The sequence below is a fragment of the Drosophila tropicalis genome, unplaced genomic scaffold, assembly GCF_018151085.1.
Source record: "Drosophila tropicalis isolate 14030-0801.00 unplaced genomic scaffold, ASM1815108v1 contig_878, whole genome shotgun sequence".
NCBI lineage: Eukaryota > Metazoa > Arthropoda > Insecta > Diptera > Drosophilidae > Drosophila > Drosophila tropicalis.
This window is the reverse complement of record NW_027173374.1, coordinates 644,601-670,249: the sequence shown is the minus strand read 5'-3', so window position 1 is coordinate 670,249 and position 25,649 is coordinate 644,601. Positions and strand designations below refer to the sequence as shown.

Here is a 25,649-nt window from a genome sequence, read left to right as displayed (position 1 = left end):
CCAATGGTAGCGGGTGTTAGCCGGCAATAACGCCCTACAATTTTAAACGGGATGGAACAGCCAAAAGAACTCTCTACTATTAGATTATCCTCTTCTGACATTTGCCTATATGAAACATTAGTTTGTTCTATTCATTATAGCTTCTATTCTCTAAGACTTGAAGTCTTTATTCTCTAAGCAATGGCAATGGATTTTTTATGATTATGATTCAATAGTCGATGGACTTATTACCAATCGCTTTAGTTGAATTTTTATAACTAAAGCAATCAAAGTGAAGAGAATAAAAGGTAAACTAACACATTTTAGCTAAACAAAAGCTAATCTCTACATTCGTACAACTTATTCATAGTTTCAGCTCATTTTTGTATTCCTGTGTAAAACTGAATTTGTTTATGGAAGTTATTTGAAATAAGATCATTTATTGCTCGACTTTCATGTGCAATACTTGGAAAAATGTTTGGAAATTGGAACTCGATTAGTTTGAGCTTGAAAAGGTTAAATTTTGCCACGCCCACAATCAAGTGGAAAGTGAGTAAATTATAGGTTGATATATAGCTTATACTTAGCTTTATTTTTTAACAAATTGGCACTTGGCTACCTGTTTTCCATTCTTTTTATTACATTATTTTCGATTTTTCATCATTTTGCCTATTGAAGGTTGTTTTCAAAATAAACGCTAATATCTATTATTTAATGCCAGGCAATTTGGTTGCAAGACAGACTCTTTAAGTCGGGGTTTTCTTTTGGCATTGATTGTGATTATAGTGAGAGAGGGAGAGGGAGCGAGAGAGAGGAGGGGAACAACTAATCTGGTGTGGCACACGACAAAGCGTCTAACAAATTGATCATCAACAGTCGCATCAGCGGTTCGCATTTCTAACAACAAACAACAAATCGCCACTTTGGTCGACAACATGAATGGCAAATTACAAGAGCAACAACAACAATTTGCTGTAATACAACAACAATTACATTAAAACGCGACCATAAACGTGCAGCCAAACAGCAATAACATGCCACAAAAGCTGGAGTTGGACTTGAGGTTGTTGTTGCTGGTGTTGCAGTTGGCTTTGCCGAAACCGAAACCAATACCAGCAAACGGGGCATAAAGTTTGACGATGAAGCAGGCGCTACCAAAGTCATTCCACACCTTGTAAAATCAACAACAACACACAAAAAAAAAAAAAAAAAACTAGCTAAGAAGAGTTTAAGATAGAGAAAGATAAAGAGTGAGATGGCTACAGAGTGACAGAGCGAGAGAGTAGTATATACAGAGGCAGCTAGATGCAGGCGTGCAATTTGCAGCCTAGAAAAAAAAAAGGAGAAGAAAAAAAGAATAATAATTGCATGTGGAAGTATTCAGGGAGGTAGGGAGCAGCCTAGGCAAGAGAGCTCAAGCCGCGTCATTCATGACGACGACGACGACGACGCGGAGTTTGCTGCAAGTGCAAGTGCAGCTGTAACATTAACATGCAACAACGCTGCTGCTGTTGCTGCTTCTGCTGCTGCTGCTGATGTTGGTGGTGGTGGTGGTGGTGCTGCTGCTCTAGAGATGCAGATGCATTCAACGTCATTGTTGTTGCTGCAGTTAGTTACTCTGCCAGGCAGCAGGTGAATTGCACGATTTTCAATGCAAAAGTCAAGAGCGCCAACGGAAAAAAGTCGTTAGCCAAGTTTAATGCATAGGCCCAAACAGGCAGGCTGGCTGGCTGACTAGCAGGCCGGCAGGCAGCAGGTTGGTTCGTTCTTTCATTTGTTGGTAGGCAGTTGTTACTATTTTGCCGCTGTTGTTGTTGTTGTTGCTGCTGCTTTTATAGCTAGAACTGTAGCATTGGTGGAAGTTCGACCAGCCGGCTGCATATTTTTTTCAGCCTCTTTGGGTTTTTTTTTTTTTTTTTTTTTTCCCCCTTCTTTTTATAGTAGAGTGTTTGGTAGTAGCAGCTTCCTTTTGGCAGTTGTTTGACGTTTGTTCCCTTTGCTCTTGAAATCCCTCTCCTCCTTCCCCTCCCCCACACCGCCTGTTTGAATGGCTCCTTTCCCACAGAAATGTTTTTAGACAAAAAGCCTAGCATCTTGGCCAAGCATATCTGCATGCCAACACAGACAGCTGTTTCCGTTTGTAAAAATGTTTGGTTAGCCCAATGATTGGCAAGAGATTGCAGCCAGATCTGACCGAAAGACATTGATGTTTATAAATTTGTTTGGCATTAAATGCCAATGGACTATGTATTAATGTAACTAATTATATACAAATACATATACGATGTCAGTAAGTAAGTAAGTAATTACCATGATTGTGTGTGTCTTTGTGTGTGGTCTTTCGTAGAATACCTAAAGCTTTCTTCTATTTGGCCAAGTCAGCAGTTTTCATTTCACTTTGCCTTGCAATTCACAATTTATTGTTGTTGTTGTTTTTTTTTTTTTTTTTTTTTTGTTAATAAGTATATTTAATGTTCACACATTTGTCACGTTGTTGTTTTAGTTTTGTTTACCATTACCCATTGCATTTATTTACAACACCTTTTTGTTTTATTGTTACGTGTGTGTGTGTGTGTGTGTGTGTGTTGGGGGGGAATTGGCGTTATCTAGGCAAACAATTTTCGAGTGTCCATTATCTAATAGAAATAACCAAAACAGCTGCCCCAACGAAAATTCATGACAAACTAACTAAATTCAATTCGAATTAAATGTCTTCCGAAATGACTTCCATTTTCTATCACAACTTAAATAAACTGAACTTTTTCCTTGGAGTAAAATATACACAAAATAATATAAACAATTGCGTTATATTGATATGTCTCTACAACAAAAGAAACCACATTAAATTATAATTGTTTTTTGTTTGGGTTTTTTGTTTTTTTTTTTTTTTAGATTTCGTCTCGTTAATCACCCAAATTTGTAGAGAGTTGTGATTCAGAGGCTTTTAAAAATAAGAGAACTTTTGCTGTCATAATATAGATTACATTTTTTTTTTTTTAGAAAAATTTAAAAAAAAAAAAACATACAAACCCAGAGAAAGAACTCTTAGTTAGAGACTTACACACATATGAAAATATTATGATATGAATTCATGATCCACTGGGAATTACATTTCAATAAAAAAAGCACAAATTGAATTTAATGACAAACTTGTTCATAATTTCTATAAATACTTATATATAAATTGGTTCAAATAAAAGTGAGAATTAGTTTTGAAATAAAATTGAAATGATTCACTGAACTTCAAATGCAGTTGCAATGATTGCACTTTTTGATTAGTTGGCAAAAATTTCCCATTGTGGTTTCTATAAATTGTTCATCATTATGAAAATGTCTTTTATCTCAGCTGATCTTATCTGTTTGCATATTTAAGAGTATCTGAAAGCTACTTCAAGCTACTGTTTTAAGTGATTAATTTCATAAATTTTAGATAGACTAATACTAGAATTGGTAAAAATTCTAGTTTTATTTTTGTATAATTTGCTGTCTCAACCAAAATGAGATAAAGTTGAAATAGATTTATGACTGAGCGGACTTTTACATATACATACATACATACTGAATACTATCAGTAGAAACTATTTCGTATATATAAATTTATATACATCCTATGATTTTTTGTTTATCATAATTGTATGATTGCGATAATTAAAACTATGAGCAGTTAGTTAGCTTTGATATATAATATTATATATGTAATTCTATATATGTATGTATATATGTATTTGATTTTCTGTATATAATTTTATATGTGGCTACACATAGAGAGCTGAATTTTCGTTATGGCACACAAATTTTCAACACAAAATAAAATCAATTTTTTGCGGCTGATAAGAGAAAGAGTGCAAAAAAAAAAAAAAATCGCGAAAATGTTTCCGCTTTTGATTTTTTTGTTTCACATTTTAGGTTGTTGTTGTTGCTTTTGTTTGTTCTTGTTGCTGTTGCACGATTCATGCAATGCATTCAATATCAATATTTCGCATTTCATTTTGTTGTTGCTGTTCAATAATTTCTTGCTAAACTTTTTTTTTCTTTTTCTGTTACTGTTTATTATTTTTGTATTTTATGAGAGAGATTTTATAAGTACATACATTCTACCTCATATCAGGCGAGGCGAGGCAAGGCAAGCTAAGGAGAGGCGGGGCAGAGTTGATGTTTCTGTATTCGCAATTTGGGTCAGAATTGGTCGAGTCAGGCCCGAACTGATAAGGTACGTAACTGTATGTGTCTGCTGGCAGATTATTATATATGTGTATGTATGTATATGTATATACCCACTTAATAAATATTAAGCACATTCTGAATTAAAACTATCTTCAGCTGTGGTGGCTCTTGGTCATCATCATTTCTGAGATAAATGAAATGAGATATGCATTAAGTTTTACGTTTTTCACGCTGAACAAAAAGAAAAACTTCCGCTCTTGATTGTGACACAAGTCAGAGATATATAATTTGGCTCTGATTCAGTTTCTGAATGAATGCAGATTGTTGCCATAGATATAAAATGTTGTAATTCACGAATTGGCATTACGTTTATGATCGTTTATACTTGTATTTTGTGAGAAAGCACTTTACAGTTGCTTGAACCTCTGTCCTTAAGTTTGATATACATACATACATACAAACATATCTATGTATGAGTATGTGATTACATATGAGTGTGTATCTATTCATGAGTATATTACTCTCTGATCGTTTGTCTGTATGTTAACCATTGTGACGACAGTCTCTGATAAGTATCTTTGTGTATATCTTTGTTTACACATTTCGCTTTTCGTTGTACGTTTTGCTCTGATTTTCGCATACATACATACACATTTATAGAATTCGTTTTCACTGAAGGACAATGTCAATGAGTTATTGCACAAATTACAATTTAATATATGGAGGACTTACAAAACTGATAACCGTTCAATGTTCTTGGGTAACGAAATGAAGTAATACAAAACAAAAAACAAAAAAAAAAGAAACGAAAAAGAGTTGCTAAAGGTTATTGATATATATTTTGAAATTATTTTCACTGATACGAAATAAGACACTCAAGGATTTCAAAAGATTGCAAGTAAATAAGACGCACTAAGGGAAAGTAATGTAATCAAGGTAAGAATTTGTGCAAAATTCATTTAGAGTTCAATGAAAATGCCTTTAAATTTACTTAAGTTGTGATTAACAATTGATATACGATTCAAATCGGATGGATTTCAACTTCATTAAGGTCCATCCTACATAGATTTGGCTATAAATTAGCTATAACCACTTCTTTATGGGTGTAGATCAGCTATAATACATAAAATATTTACTTTACATACATTAAGTTAAGATATTTTAGCATTAAGATTTGAAATAACTTCTGTAATCTAATCAAATTAATGTTGGACTTCAGTTGGAAATTTAAGATTTTAAAAAAAAGCCACAAAGTTGAAAATTCTTTCAAAAGTGTAAATGATATAATAAAATAAAATTTTTGGGTCTGGAATCTCTTAATTTTAGATCTACTTCTATGTAAATGATCTACAAAATCAAATAAAATATCTAGATTAAAGACATATTTCTCCCTTGCGACTTCTTGGAGCACAAAATGTTATTAAACAAATACCAAACCAAAGAATTGTTATTGTTTCTAAGAAAATCCTATTTGGCTTTTTCGCCACCAAAGAACCTAACTATAAACCCCTTTAAATGGGACTGAGTCTCAAAATGAAGGATCTAAACATCCTACCAAATGATTCTGAATGGTTGGGAATGTAACTCAAGGATTGGGATTCATTACCAATCTCAATTAATTGCTTGTTGTATTTCCAGTAATATTGCAAATTTCATTTAAGCAACTGAGATGGTATTGTTTTGTGCTTTGGGAAATTGCCTCAGCAATCCTTATATCGTAAGAGACTTTCCCTTATTTTGGAAATCTTTAAAAAAGCCGTTTAACTATATATACTAGCAGTTTAATCTTTGAAATATAAAGTATTCTTGGTAATTCTTGGAGTGTGAATGTCCTGAAAACCCACAGAGTTTTTAAAAAAGGGTTTCCAAATATTTTCTTAACAAAACAATTGATTATTTCGTTCATTTTTGCTTCTAATCACCATAAATTTATAACGACAGTCGTCTTTAATTAGAAGACAGATTCATTGCGGCCACCAAGACTAGTGGCAACATTATGTTGCTGTTGCATCAGGTATGTATGTATGTACATCGTTGGTGCATTTTTTTCATAAATTGATTGCAATTGCATTGTATGTGAAAGATTATAACAAGATGTAATGGATATACGTACATAATTCATAGCTGCTGATGTGCATAGCATCACATATATTTTTCTTAAATTATTTTTGCCCAAAAGCGAAATTGATGTTGATGCTGCCACCATGCGGCGGCTGCTGTTGCAGCTTACGTATGCTGCGCTGCTGCTGCCGACGATGTTGTTGCTGCTGCTGCTGATGGTCGCGACTGCGCTGCGGGACTATGTAAAGCAACAAAAAAAAAAAAAGAGTAAGAGTTGTTGGCGGAGGAGTCGAATGGAGTGGCTTGGGATGTTGCTGCTGGCGTTGATGTTGTTGTTGTTGTTGCTGTTGTGGCTGCTGCTGCGGTAATTTTTCAGTTGCTGTTGGTGATGCTTCTTCTGTTGCTGCTGCTGCTGTTGTTTTTTTTATATATTGTGCCTTTTATATACAATATATATATATATATATAAATTCTTTTTTTTTTGAGATTTTCGTTGCGCGCACAAAAGGCAAAATGCAGGCAATTATTATAGTTATTATTGTTGTTGTTGTTGTTGCAGATTTTGTATTTTTTGTTTATTATATATTTTTCGGCTGTTGGTTGGTCGAATTTTTTCTTACTGCTGTTGTTGTTGTTGTTGTTGGAGTTGTTGTTTGGTGTTGTTTTTATGTAGAGCAAAAAGTAAATATGATGCAGCGCAAAAATGAAACGGATTTTCGTTACGAATTTTCGTATTTTTGTTGTTGTTGTTGTTGTTGTCTTGTATCCCTTTTTGTTGTTATTTCACCCCAGCTCTCCCTTTTGTTTCTCTCCTTTTTTATAGCTATGTGAGTTCAATTTACAGACAGCGGCAATTGTGTGATTTTGTTGTTGCACTTTGTTGTTGTATGTATTTTTATTATTTTAATTATAATTTTCTTGAATTTCTTTTTTTATTATTATTATTTTTTTTTTGGTTTTCGGTATGGTTTTTGTTGTGGTTGTGTTTGTTGTTGTTGTGTTTTGTGTGATATGTTTCAATGTAATATTATAATTTACAGCATTAAAAAATAATTCAAAAGTAATTTCAACTTTTTTAATTATTTTCCTTATTTTTTTTTTTTTTTTTGCTGCTAGCTTACTTTTTTATTTTTTAGATTTGTTGTTGCTGTTGTATAATAATGTTTTATATTGGATTGCACTTTTGTTGTTGTTGTTGTTGTATATAACTTTATTTTGTATTAAATTCAACATAAATTTATTAACAAAAATTTAGTTGTTGTTGTTGCTGCTGCTGCTGCTGCTATTAAAATATTGAAAATCAAATGAAATGGTTAAAACTTGATGAACAATTTGTTATTGTTGTTGTTGTTGTTTCTGTTGTTTGCATTCAGTCAATTTTTGTGAAACGTGTGATTTATGATGTCATTGCATCTGCACTTTTGTTAAGATAAAAATGAAATTGAAATCTCGTTGATAAAAACAGAAAATTATCGCTCTTTGGCAAATATTTAAGCTATTTATGGCATTTCTTTTTCGTTTCTTTATTTTATTTTACTTGATTTTGTTTAAAATTTTTTTGTTGATTAATGCTTTTGTTGTTGCTCACGTTTTTTTTTTTTATTATTTTTTTTGTCAATGAACTGACATTGATAAGATTTAGCGGCGCTTAATACAGAATGTGTTTAAACATTGCTAGTATATATATTATTTATGGTTGGTCATTTTAAAGAACTTTCTACGATATCTCAACATAATGATCTCTTAAAAATTCTATAAATTAGCTTATGAGGCAATAAAATCTCTGCTATTATTTCTAAAATCTATTTAGATTATAAATTTAAATCAAACTACAATTTGTAAACTCTAACTCATTGGCTTTTCAATGAAGATCTATGTATTTAAACTAAAATATTTTAGAATTAAAAAACAATATTTTCAAGTATTTTCAAGTATTTTCAAGTAGTTTTCAGATCAATTTATGCAACCTTTTAAATTCATGGATACATTTAAAAGGAGTTAAATATAAACTCAAATGAAATTAACAAACTGCCGAGCTGGCCAGCTCAGCCTCGGGTTGTAGGTGGTCAGGAATGGGAAGATTTTCAGTTTTGAGAAAAATGAATGGGAAAAAAAGTTGATGGCAGCGGAAAAATGCCAGAAATGGGAGAAAAAATACATTCGCTTGGCAAGTTTTGAACAGTAAAAACAAAAAACCCAAAAAATACAAAAAAAAAAAAAGAACAGGGGGAAAATAAAGAACAAAAAAATGGAAAAAACCATTGTAAATAGTAATTTAAGTTTCGGGCGAAAAGGGATGTGCCAAAAAAAAAAAATAGAAAGATGAGGCAAAAAAATTGCCAACCAGCAAAGAGAGAGAGAGAACGGAACAAAACGTAACGGAAGGTGAGCCAAGCCAAGGAAATAAGCAAAATCAAATGATGCTGCGCTGCTTTCGGTTTGGTTAGCCATTCAACTGGCCAAGATGCTGAACGCACATGGGTTAAGCTTGGATGGTATTCCAATTGCTGCGCAGATGGCAGCGCATGGACAATTCGCTGCGAACCGAACCCAAAAACCATCCGGGCAGTAGAATTTTTTTGGCTATTTAATTTGCAATTTTTTTTGTTGTTGCAAGTTCTTTTTTCTCTTTTTGGATCTGGGGGGGTCTCTGTGTTTTATTTTCATCTTCTTTTTTATTTTTTGTTCTCTGTTCATTATGCTGTGCGCCAAACCCGACGGCAAAGTAAATGCCAGGACTGGCAGGATGAAATGGTAATGGGAACCACTGGCCATTGTCATGATGGAGTTGCACTGTTTGCTGCGTTAGTGACGGTGGAGTGGGGTGGGGTGGTGTGTGGTGGCTGGCTGTGGGGTGTGTGGCCTGACGAAAATTGAAACTGACAAAAATTTGTTACATTTGCCTTTGCATAAAGTTGACGGCTAGCCAGGCGGCAACCGCCCACATTATATCCCACCTAGGAAAAGCACCACCCCCCCATAACACCCTTTGCCATCATACTCTAGTTATTACTCCTCGGTTAGGTACTTGTAGATACTTCTTTTGCAGCTTCAACTTTTTTTGTTTTTTTCTCTGTTGTTTTGTTATTTTTTTCGTTACATCTTCTTTTCCCATTCTCTCTTTTTGGCTGCTTTGTTTGTTTTGTTTTACTGCTGCTGCTGCTGCTGCTGTTTCTGTTTCTGAAGTTTGCTACAGTTCATTTATATGCTGCTTTTGTGGTATATTTTTTTTTTGTCTCTTTCACATTGTTTAATTCTTTAGTTTTTGTTTATTTTTATTTTTTTTTTCTTTCCAATTTTAGGTAAGACAAATTTGGTACGTCAAATGAATTTTGTTCGCCAACTTCATCAGAAGCGTAACAAAAGTGCAGGGCAAAAATGTTGTTGATAAATGAAATGTTGATGTATGAAAGTTTGATATGATTTCGTTCTTTTATATTGATTTGTAGTTTATTTCACTATTTATTTGTTTAATATTTATTAGCGTTAAGGGTAATTCCATAAATTGTGCACTTCTTATCACAAGATTTTGCTTTTATATGTTATGCACTTTTTTTTTGAGAATTTCTTGAAAAAATTCTTAAGAATTTGTAAAATTTTTAAATTAACAATCACACACACATTCGCACACACACACACACACACACACAGACACATGCAGGAGATAATGAGACACACACGCAGGCGTTTAAATACGCACATGAGCTGGGCAATGCAACTATTCAACCAAAAGACCGAAATAAAAATGCATTCTATAAAAATTTTGCGAGTGCGCGAAAAAAACGTTTTCCGCGTTTTGCATGACGGCAACGACAACGACAACGACAGCAGCAGCGGCGACAGTGACTGCGTCGTTGGCGTCGACGTTAACGTATACCCATACACACAAACAGACACACACACACACACATACAGTTGACGAGACAATTTCAATTATTGTCCAGTAAGAATAACCGAAAAAAATCAGACAAAAACGAATAAAGTCAATGAAAGCCTTCACGTTGCGTGCATTGCCCAAAAAGACTCATCATTGGGCACACACTGCGTATACTTGATAAAGGAATATATGTTTGCTGATAATTTCATTGATATGCCGAAATTCTGTTATGATGTTTTGACACTGACACTCCCGAATTTGTTTAAATAAATTATGTTTCTTTTTGTTGTCACTTCTTATTCGGAAATTTCAATAATTTGTGATTTATATTTTTTTGATAATTATGTTTATTTTTTTTTTGTGCATTTTTTAATATATTTTTTGGTATTTTGTTTTTTGGGAAATTCTGTTTTAATAATTATTGGCAATGACTACGTGTTAATAATGGGCAATGGCAATGTGCTTAATGCTCTTTACGATTGATATACGCGATCGGTCGGACGCTACACCTAAACCTCGGTACGTCTCGGGCCGCGTCCGAAAATGCGTTCCGTTGCATATCGGATGCGTTGTGTTTATGCGACTGCCGAAGCCGACTGCAAAATTATATCACAACAACACACGAAGACAGGCAACTAGCCGCCGCAGCACCAGCAGCGACGTCAAAAGCAAAAAACACAACAACAACAATACGACAAAATGTATACAAAAAAAAAATTGCATACAAGCGCATTCATACATAAAACTAGAATGCTCAGAGCGCTCCCAGAGAGACCTGCGAGAGCGAAAGCGAGCCAAAGAGCAAGAGAATCATTACCATTGAGTCACTGAGAGGGGCGCAAACGCGAGAACTTTAGGAGTGTAGCACATAACGGGGTAAGTGTAAGCCGCACAGAGCACAGAGACTCAGTCTTAACCGACATAGAGAGAGACAGAGAGAGAGAGAGCTCCTGAGAGAGAGAGAGAAGCAGACCACAAAAGAGAGTGACAGAGAGAGAGAGTACGATGAGCGAAATGCATTGCTAGCTAGCAATGCAATTCTCGGCTAAACTGCAATATGACTGCGAAGCCAGCGCGCGTTGATAAAAAGCCAGCCGACTGCGCTGCCAAAATAGCCGGTGTCAATGTTGGTGTTGTTGTTATTGTTGTTGTTGCCCCTAGTCTCGTGTCCTCTCTTCCTGGCTTGTCAGAGCTTGACATTGTTTGACAATTGCCATAAGAAATGTAGCTCACAATTAACACATACGTGCCATACACACACACACACACACACCGAAAGACTCGCAAGGACAGCAGCGGAAAAAAGAAAAAGTCACTCAAAATTGTTAACCATTCGCTCACACACACACACACACACACACATGATAGAACAATGACAACACACAGAAACAGAGAGACAAGCATCTCAAATTTATTCACCACATTTTTTTTCGTGTCGCCTTTTTTTTTTTTTATTCGCTTACGCATACGACTACAATAACTGTGGGTTAAGTTAATAAGCAGAGAAATACACACACAGATACACACACACACACATACTTGCATATAGAATGCAATTCTGCTGCAGCGCTGCCATCGTCACAGCAATTAGCCGCACAATGGTAAGTTTTTTGGGGGGGGAGCACACAAACAAAAATTAAAAAAAGAGAACTCCAAATTTGACTAGCAAAATAGTTACACATGAGAGAAAATGTTCTAAATTTTCATTTTTTGTTGGGCCCTTGTGAAATTTGAATTATGTGTAAAGTCCCTAATTCAATTATCAACCAACAACAACAACTTGTAATGATTCATACAAAAATGGCCTCCGCTGTTGGGAGAAACGAAAAATATTACATTCCTTATTTGAAATTCGATTATATTGTTATAATTTTATATATATTTTTATAATGACATATACATATATACAAAATATTTAAGATATTTTCCTTAGTCATGTAAAACTTGTTAGGAAAAAGATTTGTTTCATGTTTCTAGAACTCTATAAAACAGCAAGATTCGAAAAATTAAGATAATCATAGATGAATACAAAGGGTTGAACAATTATGTAATTTATGTATATCCCAATTTGATAATTGTGGTAAGTTAAGGTTATTGTAATTGTTAAAAGTATTTACTTAGAAAACAAATATTTATTCTAGGTCCATTAAGTTCTTTTCAAATCCAAGTTGGTTAAAAATTAAACATCTTAGAATCAATTTTCGAAAACAAAAACTCACTCACTTTATAGATGGACTTTTGCTTATTGAAAAAAAAAGTGCATCACTTCGAAGGGGGCAACACTTTAGTGGTGAGTTTCCCCATGCAATTGAAGCCGACTCAAATGCTCGTACTCGACTCAAGACGCAGGCTACTCACTCACTCACACACACACACACAAGCACTCAAGCACACACATATTCTTAGTTGCACTATTTATGTAAATGAGAGAGTTGAAATTAAATCTATATATATATATATTCTTTTTTGGTGGCTTTACTTTTTTCTTTTTGGCAAATATGAACTTTGCTTTTGCTTTGTTTAACTGCTAAATAATAAAATATAAAAACTACAAAATTTTCAACTGATAACTGGATGGATTGATGGGTAAAAGGGGGATGTCCGAGGGGGTTACACTAAATGCGCAGTTAGATTGTCCAAAATGCGAAACGTGTCATGCGATTGTTGGCTGTCTTTTTAAGATGACTAATTATTGACATTTCTTGGCAAAGAGTAAAAATGATGGGGCTACATCTAGTCAAATATTTCGCACATTTGCTAGCTAGAATTTCTACACACTTTTGATTTCATTTGCCTTAAGCAATAGTCGTAAGTAAGAGCAACAATAACGGCAACAAACTACTTACAAGAGCAACAATAACAATTGCAGTTGTAAACGCCAACGACCTGACTGACGCACGTTCAAGGTATTATCGCATAAATGCTCACACACATAGTGAATCTGTCATATGTGTGTGTCTGTGTGTGTGTGTGTGTAAGCCCTTGCTCATATCAACAATAATAAAGCGAGCGCAACAGTTGCAAAGTCATATGGCGAATGCTGCAACTGAGCGACACTTACACACTTACTTTTCATCTACTATCTCACTCCCTCTCCCTCTACTTTACTCTCTCGCTATCCCACTGTCTCTTTCTTGCTCTGGCATTTTGGAAAAAAAAACAAGGCAGTGCCTTTTGGATGATTGATTTATCATTAGTTAATGCAATAATAAAACCATAAAAAAAAAAAATTAACTTATTTCCGTTGTTACATTGCGGCAATACTCTTAGGAAATGACTTGGCAAAACAAAACCAGAAGAGAAACTATATATCTATATATCTGTTCCGTTTGACAAAGATCGTAAGCAAATCCAATCTTGATATTCCAAAATTCCGTTCAATTATGGTCTGCCTTTGACTTAGAATGATTTAATAGTTCCTATCACAAAGATTTATAAATTTATGATCAATCTCTCTTCTTTTTCTTTATTTTAATCAATCAACTGGACAGTAATATAAAGTGGAAAGTTATAGAATTAAGTCCAGCAGGATCCAAAAATGCATAGTTAACTCATTTCTAATAGAATGTTTAATAAATATGAGTTAGTTTCTTTAACTTTTATACAGTATGTAGGCACTTGGTCTATATAATTGGTTTGGCTTACATAAACTTAGTTCGTCGTGCCAGGACCACTCAAATTTTTAGCAATAATTAATATGCCCAATTCTGCAAGGGTATTACAAAAAATTGCATTGCAAAAAATTGAACGATAAGAGCCCTGCATACACTCATAAAAAATAAACGATCTTATTAATAAATAATTGGATGATTGTTTCTTCCTTAATAGCCTTCTTATATCGGAACTAAAAAAGAATTTAGATAATTATAGTTAAATTATTTGAGTCTATTAGTTGAGGACAACAAGTCCTTAATATTTATATTTTTAACATCTTTTACCAATTTCTTGTCCCAGTTTAGACAAACTATTCCTTTTCTCCAAGTGTATTTGAATGTAATTGTAAGTGTAATTGTGTGTATGTATTTGTGAGAGTAAAAATTCTGTATAATTCATTCTAGTGTATACATATTCACAGTTTGATCGTCGTTCATTGCTTATCTTTGTTTTTGTTGACTTTTTGTTTTTCCAAACGACAAAGACAACGCATTTTTTGTTGCCACACACAAAGTTATTGAGCCACATGCAGTTTTTCACAACATCTTCATTGAACCGTGGCTATATACAAATAATTGTTGCATTATTTCTATTTTAATCAACTGATAAGCTTTTAATCAATTTGACTTGATTTTTTGTTTTCTTGACACACACAGACACACATAAGTATATGTTTTTTATTGAGTTTATATTGCAATTTCTTTTATTGAATTTGAAAATTTTGTTGCATGCGTTGAGCATTTTTATAAGTTGACAAATGAATAATTCATTACAAGGCGTAATATTGTTTTTTCGCTGAAACAATTCTCATTCCATTAAGCTGATTATTAATTGCCACAATCTTTCTTGGCATTTTACCATTATCTGATTGATTGGAAATAAGGCTCATTCTTCTTCTTAATTAAGTTTTTTTGTCGTTTTTCAGCTGGTGATATTGGTTAATTGCTTATTTAACGAATAGGCCAAGTTAACTATTTCCAATGGGATAGTCCTCTGTTAATTGTTCCTCAGCCTCACTTCAAATATCATTAAAATTTCTTAACTTAACTTCCAAACTTTTAGTGTGCCTTTTTACTTAAAATAAAAGAATTATTTCTTATTTCTTATCCTTTGGGCGCAAATTGTATATTTTGGGGCTCATTTCACTACTCTATATACTTTACTGTACACAATGCATCTTAAAGATGACATACAGGTCGTATGAGCAATATGGTGTAGATTTTTGCCTAAAATGTCAACTACTTGACATGTTGTGTTGCTGCCATTAGAAGTATTTCATACTCTGCTTAGTATTGATTTTAAATTTCATCATTAAATGTGGTTAGACGGTTTATTAAGTATACGCAGCATTGGCACATACATACATTCGAGTTCAATTTGTATTTTTTTTTTTTTAAATACTCTCGCACTTTAATATATTTTTATTTTTTTGCTTCCGCGTAAATGTCGTTCAACAAGTTGTTGTTGTTGTTGTTAGCGTCATCAGATTCGCCGCCATCGTCAACTTTACCGTTGCAACGCCATTTTGGTCAAAAACCAAGGTAAACGTGTCTCATTCATTCTTTCAGCTTGTTTATGTTGGCAATTTCGTTACGTTTGATTAGTGGCCGGCACATGGCATTTGACTTGCCAGCATTTTGATTGCAATTTCAACTGGTAACTGGATTTTGATTAGTTTTCGTATTCTCAACCTTGAGAGCATTTATACATAGTATAAGTAAGTATCTACTTTACTATATATAATGTTAAATGGTTAGGAAATTGTTTTGCACTTGGATGGCTCTGTCAGATTTGCTTAGAAAACAAATTTATAGCACACGATTTCTGCATTAGTAACCAGGAGTCAACTTGCTCCTAATTAAATGAACAAAATGTCTATACTCGATATATGTATGTATACACGATGTATGTACAATATATTGAAATTGTAGAATATAGGGGAGAGCAAATTCGAATGGTTGACATTAAAATTCATGCCGTTGAGCCAGACTCTAATGCATTTTCAATGTATTTTTACAAGCAATGTGCTGAATATTTATCGATTAGATGTCGTCGCCTGTTTCACCAGTTTCTCTTGCCTGTGTTTTTTCTCCCATTTTTATTTTTTGCCATGTCTCGGGAAACAAAGACACAGCAGATATAACGGAAGTACAGTTTGTAGTGTCCATACAAAAGCTGGCAATTCTTGCTTCAAGGAGTTGAAAAACGCCACAAGTGCCACAAGTTAAAAAATAGAAAAGAAAGCAAGGAACTTTTTGTTGATTCTTTTTTTTTTTTTTTTGTACAAAAGTATGGTATTATGATGGGTTTGGGTTCTACAAGTTTTCCAAACTGGACCCACAAAAGCAGCTTAGGAAAAAAATATGAAAATTGTCTGAAAATTGTCATTTTCTCTCTCTCTCTCTCTCTCTCTCTCTCTGTCTCCCTGGGTGTCCTTTTTTTTAGCGTGCGTATCTGTTGGAGCCGGAAAACAATGCAGGCCGAAAAAAACAACAACTTAAAATGATTTCAATGTTTGCCTGAATATGCAGTGATAATTGTATTTTTGGGTGTGGCCGCTGGCACTCGAAACAATACAGAAATTTCTTGTTCTTTTTGAGATGCCGTCAACAGATTGAGGTTCCTTTGTTAATTTACCAGTCTTTTGCCAGTTATACACATACCTGTTGCTTACATATGTGTTGGTGGAACCATTCATCCTTTTTGACTTTCCACCAAGCAGCCCAACCCAACCCAACCAAGGGACTAGCATTAGCAGCCAACAAGCAAACAAGTGTAACAAGGAACAACAACAAGTTGTCGACAGTTGACAACTGTTGCTACATCTGATGCTGGATGAGAATTCCAGCCAGAGGAAAAGTTCCTTTCCTTCGCAAAGCACCATGCATGGAGGAAGGCGTTCGTCGAAAATCGCCGAAAGTGCCGCGATGGCAATAACAACAGCTTTCCCCCTCCACCCATATCGCCCCACGTTACTGGCCGGAGGCTGGGGCTGAAGTCAACTCCACTGCGCCTTGTTTGGTGTTAGGACGTGTGAAGTGCATGTGGCGGCCACAAGTCTTTGCATACTTTTCTGCGTTGCCACTTGTTGGTGTGAGTTGAAAAACTCGTGTGTGTGTGTGTGTGTGTGTGTGTGGGTAAAACTTATGCAACAAGTGCGCTAGTTTCTCTTTGCCATTTTGTTGTTGCTGTATAACAATGTTACAAAGTCAAACATAAACGTCTACAACGACGCCATCAGTGTCGTTGCATGTTTGGGTTTTCTGGGTGTCTGGTCTGTTGCTGCCTCTGCCTCTGCTGCTGCTGCTCGTTCTGTTCCTCCTTCTTTTACTCCTTTTTCCTTTTCGGCACATTGTTGGCTTTTGTTGTTTGGTACGAACGATTTGCTGCTTGCGGGCTGTTGTCTATTTGCAAAAGTTTTACTCAAAAACATTTCCATATAAGCATAAAATTCTTGTTACACTCGTTGCCTTCAAGGTTTACTTTACTTTAGTTTTGAGTCTGTGTTGCAAATTTACACAGAATACTTAGTCAACGAGTGTTTTCTTTAGCATATGTTTTCACAATCTGTCAAAGGCTAGAGTTGGCCAACATTTATGACATTTTCTACCCTTTTGGCTTAAACTGTTGGCAAAGTCTTTAGAACTTAAGAGATCATTCGATAGCTAAAGCTTTTTGTATGGTATTTATAGAAGTTAGTTGGTCGCTTTCTATAGAGATTTAAATGATAATAAATAGTTCAACCTTTGAAATTAATAAACAAAGTAAACTTCATTTAAATGAACACAATATTGTTGCACAACTTTTTGCTTAATTTATCCATTTTTTTGTTGTCTTTTCATTGGGGAATTCATTTCAATGAATATTCTTTTCAAACTATCATTTCATGAGATCATTTGACAGCAGATGCTTTCTCTGTAGTATTTCTGTAAGTTAGTTAGTCGTATTTGATAACCATTAAAGCAATCGTTTAAAACGAAGCTAAACATTTGGTAGAAATTCAAGAACTAAATGAAAAATAAAAATTTTTAAATTTATCTCTTATTTGTCTTTGACTTTTTGAAGATATGTTTATCAAAGGTTTTCAAAAATATTCTTTTTAAATCGTCTATTCTCAAAAGCTTTAGAGAGGAATAGCAATTAAGAAAGAGTGGGGTTTTTTGTAGCTTTTTTAAACAAATAATAGCTCAATATATACCTCAGGAATTTAGCTGCTTTCTTTCTGTCTTATCAAAAAGTAATTTTTAACCATTCCCTTAAAATGTTTAAAATGTATGACCATTTAGAATTCAAAAAGTAAAAATTAGAAAGTAGAAAAGACACCAGCAAATCGAGTATTGACTATTTTCATAATTATATTTGACTTTAAAGAGATTTCAGTTAGGTTTGCCAAACAAATTCCAAAGCCTTGAAGGTTTAACTTGTATTTTAAATTAAATTTGATTTGGTTGAAGAAATAATAAGTCTATTACAATAATTCTAACTCACCTGGTTAAACACATTTTCAAATTTGCCACGAAAATCAATTTTCTATTTTTGGATACAGTCAATTTAATTACACTCTTACAACGTTTGTAACTATTCAAGTTTTGACATACATATGCTAGACATCGGGCAATTATCTGCCAGTCTTTTAAAATGTCTCTATATCTCTCTCCTTTTCGGCCTCGGCCTGCGGTCTCACTCTCACTCTTGTGAGTTCCGCTTTGAATTTGTGTGTCTGTATGCAAATGTTGGTGTGATCGCTTTAATTAAATGCCTACACATAAATTATCTCGTTGCAGTTGACGACAATGTCTTTAATTAAATTTTACACAAGGCACACTCACACACATACACATAGCGACAGCTCGAGCGGAACGCACAAAAGCACACAACACTTTTGTCTCAGCACTTGAAATGAACGCGACAGCGACGATAACAACAGCAACAACATGAAGTCAAAACGTTAGCGACGTCAAAACGTTAACAAATGTCAAAAGGGAGCAACAGTTGGCGCCAATTGTTGCTTCAATCAACACTCGAGTCCGCGAATGCCACAATGCCAGATGGCAGATGGCAGCTCCTTGCTAACTGCTTGATATTGTATTCATGCGACCACTTTTGAAATTTTAAGTTAACACAATTAACTGAGAGCAGGTAAAGTCGGTGTATTCAAAAAGGTACCAAATGGTTACCAAATGCCATCAAAAAACGAGTGTCACTTTAGTTGTGGCTGTTGCTGCTGCTGCTGCTGGTTAAGCTGCCGAAAAGTAGTTGTCGTCCTGTTGGTGGCTGCTGCCAAACTCACTTGTTGCACAATGCGCACCGAACACCGAACGCCAATATGCAGCAGCAGCAGCAGACAAATAGTTCTGACTCTGCAGTCGCCGTCGCTGTTGACGTCGCTGCCAACTACTACGACTACAACTACTGCAAATTCGACAAAAATGCCAGATACACCCACCAAACTATAAGGCGGACACCCGCCCGCCCAGTCAAAGGCAGCCATTCAGCCAACCGAGTGCAGCCAAATGTTGCTGCAAAACTCAAACCCAGCCAAATGCTATTCGCACACACACACACACAAATACAGACTCTAACCTCTTCCCCAACCGCCACCCCTTCACCTTTCAACAAAAACTACCAAAAGCAAACGATGAAAGCAACGCCATGCCATGCCATGCCATACCAGGACAGGCAACGATGTCGACGAAGCGACGAAACTTTTTTCGAGCACACGAAACTTTTTCAGCACAAAATAAAATGCAGCGACGCCAACAGAGAAGCCCCGCACCGCCTCCTTTCGTCTTCTCCAGCCCCTAAATGGCAACCCAAACCCGGAGCCAAACGCCAACCCAAACCATCTACCAACCAACTAGCGTCGACTATTTTTTTGTAGCTTTTTTTGCGCCATTTTGTTTTTGTGTGTTTTGCTGTTTTGCCTCATCCCAACGCCTTGCCACCATCTCTTGCCCCCTCTCAGCCACCACACTACAGCTCTACTTCCACACGCAAGCTAAACTCGCACACAAACTCACATAATGTGCATTTTTATTTTTTTACACTGCATTTTGCCCAATGTCCTTAGCGCCATATTGGCGCGTTTGCTTGTTCTTCTTGCCTCCTCCTGCCTCATGTCTTTCGTCTCCCACCCGCCTGCAGCTCCTTCATCGCCCTGTGCCCACCCACACTACTTCGCATTAACTTTGTGCTTTTTCGTGCTTCCGCTTCATTTTTTTCTGTACACAAAACACACACACACACACACACACAAAAAAAAGAAGAATGAAAATGAAAATAAAGCAAAAATACAGCCGAGGATGTAAAAAAAAGGAAATGCTGCAGAAAAAATGCAAAGGAAAAAGTTTGCTGCGTCTTGTGCGTCCAGCCAGGAGGATATCATCATGCTGGCAGCGAATATTGTTCACCTACCTTGGCCCAAGGCAAATTCACAATCAAACTGAAGCCCCAAAGCCACCTCAGCCCACTGACTTCCTGACAGACCGACCAAACGACCCACCGACAGTTCGACTGGACGGCTGACCAAACAACCTCCCATGAATACTGCATCCTGCTTGCTCCTCGTAGCCAAAATGCACATAAGAAAGAAGCAAAGGACGAGAAAAGAACAGAATGGAGAGAGGAAAAAAAAATGCCAAACGATAGGAGGGCTAAAGAAAAAGTGGAGAAACAACAAAAAAAAAAAAAAAACGACGACCAAAAGCAACCAACCAAAAAATCTATTTTCCAATTTCTGTGCACCCAGATGCTACCCGCTCCATCTCTTCTTCGCACCATACACTCGAACGAACCGAACCCAGGAAGAAATGCCACCCAAAACTTGGCATGCAGGCACGACATGAGGCCGGCAACATGGTTTCACCCACTTGTGGCGCTTCGCCAACACCAGATGGGCCAGAAGTGGAGGGGCAGAGCCAGAGAATGAGCGTACATGAATTTGGCTATGTCCTTGCTATCGTATTGTTGTTGTTGTTGTTGTTGGTCCCCCTCTAACACGAAGGACGAGAGCGGCATTAGCGACTCCTTCGGCACTTGCAGCGTCATCGTCATCAGCGTTGTTGTCCTCCTCGTCATCGTCGTCCTCGTTGTCGTTGTCGTAGTCGGCATTGTCGTTAGCTTTGGCGTTGGCGTCGCTTCGTTGCCGTCGTCCTCGTTGTTACCACAAATAACAAGAACAACAACAACAAACTAGCATAGTGGAAGTGAAGAACTCGTAAAAATGTAACCTAAAAACCGCCAGAAAAAATGCTTCGCTATATTGCGAGAACATTCAACTAAAAAAAAAAAAAAAAACTATGTGTACTTATATACGAGAAGAAGAAGGAGAGAGGATGCTTCTGTCTGGAAAGTAGGTGGAGTACTCATTGCGTAGTCCATAAAACGATGCGATTCCGGGCACTCAACCCCCTCAGCCAACTGTTGGCAACTGGCGGCATCGTCATCGGCATTCTAGCTTGTTGCATCTCCTTCTGCCAGCGTATTGCCGTAAAAATGCCTTTTTCCTTTTTTGTTTTTTGTTTTTTACACCAGACGATGACGATGAAGAAAACGCTGGCATCGACGTTTGGCATCGGCTTCATTGGTTTTGCTGTTGCTGTTGCTATTGTTGTTGTAATCGAAAGATGCGTTTCGCTTACAAGAGAAGCAACCACTAACAACTGGCATGTAGTTAGATTTCAATGGTTGGGAAAAATGGCCCACAATATTACCCAACACCTGCTGCTTCGCTGCTTTTTCCCCAATACTCTGGTTCACTTCGCTCCACTACTAAGAGCCACTTCAATTTTTCTTAGTTTCACACTTTTTCTGCTATTGTCCAACAGGTCGTTGATTTTCCCAATTTCTATTTTGATTTTGCAAGGACTCTAAATTGTCTCTTAACTTTAGCAACAAGATAATAGGGAAAGTAAGATCAAATGTTAAGACATAAATTGCGGTTTTACTTTTAATATTAACAAATTGTCAGGATAATCTTGTACAGCCTATTTGGCATTAATAAAATGTTTGTAGGCCAATTACAAAAAAGAAAACTCTTAATGGTACAATTTTATATCGAACAAGTTTAAAAAGTAATAACTGATGGGTAGAGAATAGTTGTCAATACAAATTACCAATAAGAAAAGTCTTAATAAGAAGATTTTTGATTCAACAAGTTTTATTTTTAACACTTCTAGTTAATAGTTGAAGGTTAAAGAAAGGATTTTATATTACTCGTGCCTAATGACAGAAACCGGAAGAAGAGCTTTCAAAACAAACTACTAAAAAGGACATTTTTAATAGGTAGATTTGATGTCTAAATTTGCTTGCCTTAAAATTATTGAAGCTTGAAGCTTAATTGAAGCAAACTTCGTTTGATAAAATTCATATTGATGCTGGCCAGATCTACAATAAATTCAAAATGAATGTGTTTTATATATTTCTATCTATGTATTCATCTGTGTTACATGGCGCCTGACCATATCAGAATCCACAAGTGGTATATGTATGTCCCATTGCAATCAAATGGAAGACTACTACACTGATTGAGCCATTGCCCCGAAAGCACAGGGTACACCACGAAAGAAACGAGGGCCAGGACCAAACTATTCGTGCAACAGGCTATATAAGTTTTGTGCCTTCTCCACCCACCCGAAAAACCCAATCCGATTTGTGTCCCAATGCCGTCTACTACCCACACTGCTTCAGCCAACCAGCGACTGCCTGGCTGGCGTCTTCTTCGATCAACCCAAAAAAAAAATAAGGAAGAAAAAGATACCCGAACGTTGTTGGGTGGGCCAAAGAATAAAGAGAAGAAGAAAAAAAAAAAAATGGTATGGAAGAAAATTCATTGCTCGTGCCAAATAGAAACACACACACACACATACACAAACATACACACACCTCCCATTTGGGCGAGGGCAACGAAAATCGGCCACAAAAAAGGAGGCTAAAGCCATTGCAACAGCAGAGACGATGCCAATGCTCGCTCCTCGTTGGCTCGTCTTTCGGTGGCAGCATTCGGATGATTCGGTTGTTGCTGCCTTTTCTGGCTTTCGGCACACCAAACCAACAACACCGTCCCTCTAACGAGGTGGTGGGTAGACCAACGCATTCGGCAGTCATCGTCTGCATTTTTATATTGTGCAATATATTTCGTAGGGATACACTCCTCCTCTAACCAAAACTGTTATCCACAGCTACTAACAGAACCACCGCACCACCTGCTTCTCTCTAGCGCTTAAGTGTGGTTCGTTATCTTCCAGCACTTCGTTTTGGGCACACACACACATAGATAGAATACCCACGCTCCTTGCTTGGTCTCCTTTATGTAGGTGCAGTTAGCTGGGAAACTAACCCAATCCAAAACTCAAACCCAGAAAATATATCCTAAAACCCAGACACCGTGTTGGATTTTTTTATTTTCGTATTTTGCAGCTTCGTGGAAAGACGACGGTGAATCCTCGCATTCATGCAACTCATCCTTTTCCCTCATCTCCTTCTCCTTAAACTAGATCCAACAAAAATTGTCGTTGGAAAAATGTGCCAAGGGTTTGGGTTTGAGTTTTTAGTTTGGGGGCTGAGTTTGGGTTTGGGTTTGGGGTAACTGCTTCTGTCGCCAGGCGGCATTGGAAGCGCTGCTGGCTGTGTGGGAATGTCAACTAGAAACAAGGACGATAAGCATTATGGAGCGCATTGAGGAAGTAATTGAGTGCATGAGACAGGGACGAAGGACGGCCAGGCAAGGACATGCCAGGCTACCACCCCATTGTAGCTTGAAAAAAATAACGAAACCAAATACATACATATACATACATACATATATATATATATATTTGTATGTATAAGTAATTGTATATGTATATATAGGTGGTATATACCATCCACCCACTCGTTACAACAACAAAAGGCATTTAACGTTTTAATGCAGGTGACGATGGTTTGGGTATAGAGAGTAAGGATGAGCTAGGACTGGGATGGCTTGGTTTGGTGGGGTGGGTGGCCAAGGGATAGGGCAACTTGATGGCAACGTGCTAAACGTGCTCAAAAACCGAAATGAGTGTTGCAGGCATGAGGTAAAGGATAAGGTGGCAGACGGCAAAGGCAAAAGAAGACGGGCGAAAAAAATGCAATTTATGTTAATTTTTACTTGGTGTTTGCTTTGGCCAGACCTGGCCAGGCCAAGCCAACTCAGGCCCAGACCGAGCGAGGCCAAGCGTCTGGGCGCCTGGGCACACGGTTTTTTTTTTTTTTTTTGTTCCTTGTTTTCTCTTTTTGCATTTTGTTTATTTTACTTTTATTTCAAAGTCCTCTTCTCTTTTTTTTTTTTTGGTTTTTGTTGCCTCTGCTATATTCTACATATATTCTTTTTCTTTATGTGCTATGTACTCATGGAACGCCAAAGCCAGTACCATATGGTGTAAGCTGAAGCTGTTGCGGCTAAAGGGTGGGGGGCTATGCGAGGGGGTGTCAACTTATGTTGATTAGGGATGGATAAAGTCAATTTCTATATGCATTTTTCTTTTTCGTTTTTGTTTCTTGTGATTTTTCTCCCACACACTTCATTTGCCATTTACCAGCAAATCCCATTTACAGCCTTAATATGAGAGCAGAGACTTCACAGAAATCCTATCTTATGTTGCCACACACACACACACACCACAGAATCCTTTCAAATACAACCGATACTTGAAAATATAGAAACAAATTTAACTTTTACTCCAACGAAACTTTGTATACTCTAACGATTAGGCAGGTCGACTGTAATTTTCGGGGAAGCACTTGATATCCTTTCTTAGGATCGCCAATTGTGGTATCTGGCATTAGTTTCCCAATATATTGGAGTCAGATGGTCGATTTTGAGGGGATAACCCAAAAAGTCAAACATCTTTAAGTTTATTTTGCTGGGAATTTGTTTGAAATTATTCAAATCTTAAAGTTTTTCTCAAAATTACCAAAAGTAAAAGTATTTATAGAATGTTTAAAAATAACATGATCCTCACACTGATTTTTAACGTCAATTATTAATTGTTTAGGAAAAATGTAAAAAATTTCAATTCGAATCGAATTTTGATATTCCCAAATTGTATTTTGTTTAAATATCTTAGAAACTGAAGTCAACACAGAAAAACAAAAAGTTAATACACAAATTACCTTAAGAAAGGATATGAGGTCCTTGAGGTAAAAAAAATAAGATAAGATTAATACTGTTAAGCACTTTTACTAGGGCTTATTATAAATTTGTGGACATGGAACCAATATTTGACGAAATTGATGTTATATTAGTTTTTCTCTTATAGAGAAAGGAAACTCTTATTGAAATTCGTCGTTTGAGTAACTATCAAAGAAAAATGATTCATCCGAATGAAAGTAAGAAACTGTTTCTTCATTAGCTAAAATTGCTTTGTTTTTAGATAGATACACACATATATATTAAATTATATTCTACAGAGTTTTTTTCAAAGCTCTGCCAAACATTTTGGCAAAATGAATATACACTTTTCACATTTGCTTTTGTAAAGTGTATGGCAAAAAAAAAAGAAGGATATAAAAATCTTTACTAATACTAATGCCAGTACCTATAGGTGTGTGTCTGTGTGTGTGTGTACAAAGGATTTGCTGGAAGATGCCGCCGCAGTTGCTGGAAGTGTTTGCCGACAACGAACAAAAAAAAAAAAAAAAAAAAAATTGCTCTAGTTATATACACGAACAACCAGATAAAGAAGATAAGAAAATAAAAACAGAGAGATATAGAAGAAGAGATTGGTATGGCTATTCCCTTTAGATTTCAACCCGCTCGCATATCAGAAAATTATTGAGCTTATTTCACAAAACAAAAAAAAAAAAGGACTGCTCATAGACTTTTAATTGGAAAAGTAATATGTAGTTAGGTAACATTATATAAATATGTATATAGAACATATGTATTTCCGTA

General features: G+C 36.0%; 1 protein-coding gene and 1 long non-coding RNA gene across 2 annotated transcripts in view; both read right to left on the bottom strand.

Annotated features, from left to right (window-relative positions):
* The window catches only part of Eip93F (Ecdysone-induced protein 93F), a 75,387-nt gene that overhangs the window by 36,085 nt on the left and 13,653 nt on the right, over nucleotides 1-25,649 (bottom strand).
* On the bottom strand, nucleotides 7,386-10,582 carry LOC137584806 (uncharacterized). The gene is made up of 2 exons (XR_011033502.1): nucleotides 10,330-10,582; nucleotides 7,386-7,483 (listed from the first exon to the last, which is right to left on the bottom strand). It is a non-coding gene; the product is annotated as an uncharacterized lncRNA (long non-coding RNA).